The sequence below is a fragment of the Humulus lupulus genome, chromosome 3 (assembly GCF_963169125.1).
Source record: "Humulus lupulus chromosome 3, drHumLupu1.1, whole genome shotgun sequence".
Taxonomy (NCBI): domain Eukaryota; kingdom Viridiplantae; phylum Streptophyta; class Magnoliopsida; order Rosales; family Cannabaceae; genus Humulus; species Humulus lupulus.
In genome coordinates this window covers 238,282,931-238,287,376 of record NC_084795.1, presented here as the reverse complement: position 1 = coordinate 238,287,376, position 4,446 = coordinate 238,282,931, and the positions used below count along the sequence as shown (strand labels likewise).

General features: G+C 39.5%; 1 non-coding gene across 1 annotated transcript; it reads left to right on the top strand.

Annotated features, from left to right (window-relative positions):
* The first annotated feature begins 3,747 nt into the window (after positions 1–3,747).
* LOC133827845 (small nucleolar RNA R71) lies at positions 3,748–3,855 on the top strand. The gene has a single exon (XR_009890496.1). It is a non-coding gene; the product is annotated as a small nucleolar RNA R71 (small nucleolar RNA).
* Positions 3,856–4,446: the final 591 nt, after the last annotated feature.

Here is a 4,446-nt window from a genome sequence, read left to right as displayed (position 1 = left end):
TTCATTGGTGGCTTTGAACAAAGTGGGCCAATAAAGACCACACTGTAAGATTTTTGCAGCAGTTTTCTTCACAGAGAAGTGACCACCACAAGCATCATTGTGACAAAAGTTCAGAACACTAGACACCTCATCATCAGGGATGCATCTTCGCATGATCTGGTCGGGGCAATACTTGAACAAGTATGGATCATCCCAATAGAAATTACGCACTTCGACCAGAAACTTGCGTCTATCTTGTGAACTCCATTCAGATGGAAGTTCACCTGTTACTAAGTAGTTAACAATGTGTGCATACCACGGTAACTTAGTAATAGCAAGCAGTTGTTCATCGAGGAAATTATCACAAATAGGTGGACCATCAGCAGAATCGCTAAATTCAAGTCGGGACAAGTGATCTGCGACTACATTTTCAACACCTTTCTTGTCTTTGATTGTGATGTCAAATTCTTGCAATAAAAGGATCCACCGTATTAAGTGCGCTTAGCATCCTTTTTGGAAAGGAGATATTTAAGGGCAGAATGATCTGTAAAGATCGTAATAGGTGAGCTAATCAAGTATGCTCAGAATTTGTCAAGAGCAAAGACAACTGCAAGCAACTCTTTTTCAGTAGTGGAATAGTTCATTTGAGAACTATTAAGAGTTCGACTTGCATAGTAGACAACAAAAGGTTTCCCCTCCCTTCGTTGTCCCAAAACAGCTCCTACAGCAAAATTACTTGTGTCACACATGATTTCAAAAGGCAAATCCTAATCAGGTTACTACATAATAGGAGCGGAGGTCAATTTTGCAACAAGTGTTCGGAAGGCATCCTCACACTTAGGCGTCCACTCAAAAGTAGCATCTTTGGCTAAGAGGTTGCATAGCGGATGAGAAATCGCTAAAAAGTTTTGAATGAACCCCCTATAAAAACCAGCATGCCTAAGAAAAGATCTAACATCTTTGACAGTCTTTGGAGTGGGCAAATTAGAAATGAGATCAATCTTAGACTGATCAACCTCAATTCCTCTTTCAGAGACAATGTGTCCCAAGACTATGCCTGAAGATACCATGAAATGACATTTTTCCCAGTTGAACACAGGTCCTTTCTCAATACAGCGTGTCAAAACAGCTTCTAAATTAAGAAGGCATGTGTCAAAAGAGTTTCCAAAGACTGTTAAATCATCCATGAATACCTCCACACATTTTTCAACCATGTCATTGAAAATACTCATCATGCACCTTTGGAAGGTGGCTGGTGCATTACACAGTCCAAATGGCATACGCCGAAAAGCATAAGTACCAAAAGGACATGTGAAAGTGGTCTTATCTTGATCCTCCATTGCAATCTCAATTTGATAATAGCCTGAATAGCCATCAAGAAAGCAATAAAAAGGATGACCAGCCACACGTTCAAGGATTTGGTCGATGAATGGAAGTGGGAAATGATCTTTGCGGGTGGCAAAATTCAACTTTTGATAGTCAATGCACATGCGCCAACCCATCACAGTTCTTATGGGGACAAGGGCCCCTTTCTCATTTTCAACAATAGTTACACCTGACTTTTTGGGCACTACCTGAGTTGGACTGACCCATTTGCTATCAGCCACTGGATAAATGATGTCAGCATCTAGAAGTTTCAACACTTCATTTTTCACAACTTCTTTCATTGTGGGGTTCAGTCTTCTTTGAGGATCTCTTCGAGGGATTGCCCCGTCCTCCAGATTGATTCATTGGGAGAAAATTAAACGGCTAATACCTTTAATATCAGTGATCGTCCAACCTAATGCAGATTTAAGCTTTTGCAGTAGCTTAATTTCTTGTGAAGGATCAACTTTGGACGAAATGATAACAGGAAAGGTATCACCATCTCCCAAGAAGACATGTTTTAAACCCTCAGGTAGTTGGGCTAACTTAACAATGGGAACCTCTTCACCAGAAGGTTTTGGCTTTTCCCTTTCACTAGGTAGCTCTTCAAAGCGAGGTTGTCAAAACTTTGTTCTTCCGTTTTGTGAGTCTTTGTAACAAGAAATTTCATTAATTGACTCATCAAAACCAGAACTTTCAGAAAAATAGAGGAGTTCATCAAGATCATCATAATTTCTTTGCAATTGAATCTCCTCAGGAATGAGCGTGTCAATCATAAATGTCTGATAACACTCATCATCATCATGTGGTTGCTTTGCAACATGAAAAATATTGACCTCGAGAGTCATATTCCCAAAAGATATTTTCATGAAACCATTCCTACAATTAATAAGGGCATTAGCTATAGCAAGGAAAGGTCTTCCAAGTATGATATGGATTTTGGACTCCATGTTAACCACAGATTGAGTATATAGAATGAGAAAGTCAACGGGGTAATAGAATTTGTCAACTTGAACAAGAACATCCTCAACAATACCCCAAGGCTTCTTAATAGAACGATCAGCCAACTGTAAGACTACAGAAGTAGGCTTGATTTCACCAAGACCAAGTTGCGAATAGACAGAATAAGGCATGAGATTGACACTCGCTCCTAAGTCTAGCAAGGCTTACCTGAATTCATGAGTCCCAATTTGACAGGAAATGGTGGGACAACAAGGATCTTTGTATTTTGGCGGTGTCTTTTGTTCAATTACTGCACTAACTTACTCAGTCAAGAAAGCAGTATTCATGATATGATGCTTCCTTTTTACAGTGCAAAGATCCTTGATGATTTTAGCATAGGCTAGCACTTGTTTGATGATGTGAAGCAAGGGAAGATTTATCTTCACTTGTGTCAAGTGCTCCAGGATTTCTCCTCGATTTTCAGGAATTTTCCCAGCAGGTCTTAGAGCCTGGGGAAATGGAACTTTTGCATAAGCATTGGATGGCACACTCTCAGGGACAACATTTGGAGATTTTGAAGTAGTAGTTGGTATTGGTGGATCTTCCAAAGCTTTACCACTTCTAATTATGATGGCATTAGCCTCCTTAATGTTTTGATCATTAGAGTTGGAGGTTTGAGCCATATGTTGCCCTTGTGTATTGAATTGAGGCTTAGAAGGAAGTTTGCCTCTTTCAGAATTAGCCAAGGATCCAGTCAGTTTTGAAAATTGACTTTTCATTTCCTTGATTTCTTCCATCATTTGGCGATTAATTTTGGCTTGCTCCTCAATGAATGAATGAAGGGTGTTCTCAAGAGAACACCTTTGAGGAGGAGCATTGTATTGAGGAGCAAGTTGAGCTTTTGATGGTTGAGACTGGTGCTCATTTCTCCATTGCCCTCCTGAAGATTGTGCTTGGTTGGCATCTCTCCAACTGAAATTTGGGTGGTTTCTCCAACCAGGGTTGTACGTATGAGAGAATGGCTTATTATAGGCCCCTAAGGCATTGCATTGCTCTTCATAAACCCCCCTCATTTCACTAAAAGCTAAGCATTCCTTAGCTAAATGATCCGTTCCTCCACACACAAAACATGGCTCATGTGTTTCTGCTCGGGCAATCATATGAAGTCCTTGCCCACCTTTTGTCTTTAAGGCCTCAAGTTGCTTTGTTAAAGCTTCAACTTGAGCTTTTAGACTGTCTTCCTCCTTCAATTGGTAAATTCCTGCTGGTCTATTTCTGTTGGTGCTTTCAGTAGCACTTAGACCAGTCCAAGTATGAGATTTTTCTGCAAGCTCATTGAGATATTCCAAGGCTTCTTCAGGATCTTTTTGGAGGAATTCACCATTGTACATCATTTCTACAAATTGGCGTTCACGAATTGTAAGGCCTTCATAGAAATAGCTTACTAGATGCTATTTTTCATAGCCATGGTGGGGACAAAGAGTCAACAGTTCTTTAAACCTTTCCCAGACTTGATAGAGAGTTTCATTGTCTTTTTGGGAAAAGGTAGAAATCTGTCTTTTTAAGCCATTGGTCTTGTGGTTAGGGAAGTATTTGTGAAAGAATGATGATGTCATTTCATTCCATGTTCCAATAGACCTTGGTCTTAGAGAGTATAAACAGATTTTAGCCTTATTCTTCAAAGAGAAGGTAAAAAACTTCAAACGCACAGTATCCGCGATATTAGCTTGGTTATAGAAAGTGGCTACTACCTCCTCAAATTCCCTAATATGCACATAAGGATTTTCATTTTCTAAACCATGGAAATTTGGCAAGAGTTGAATCATGCCAGGTTTAAATTCAAAGTTAGGCATATTAGGTGGGAAGATGATACAAAAAGGGGTAGGAGTACGAGTAGGATGCAGATAGTCATTTAGACTTATTTGTTGAATTTCCTCATGATGAGTCATTGCGAAAGGATTATGAGCAATTGTTGAGGTGGGAGAGGAAATGTTGGATGTATCGGAAGAGTTGTCACTAGGGGTGTTGGGTCTCCTAACAAATCTCTCTAATTCATCTCTATGACGATTCATCCACTTTCAAAAACGAGAACTTTTTTATAACTTTAATTTTTTTTTAAACTTGTTCCTTGGTAGATTTGTACAATTTGAAATGATCTCA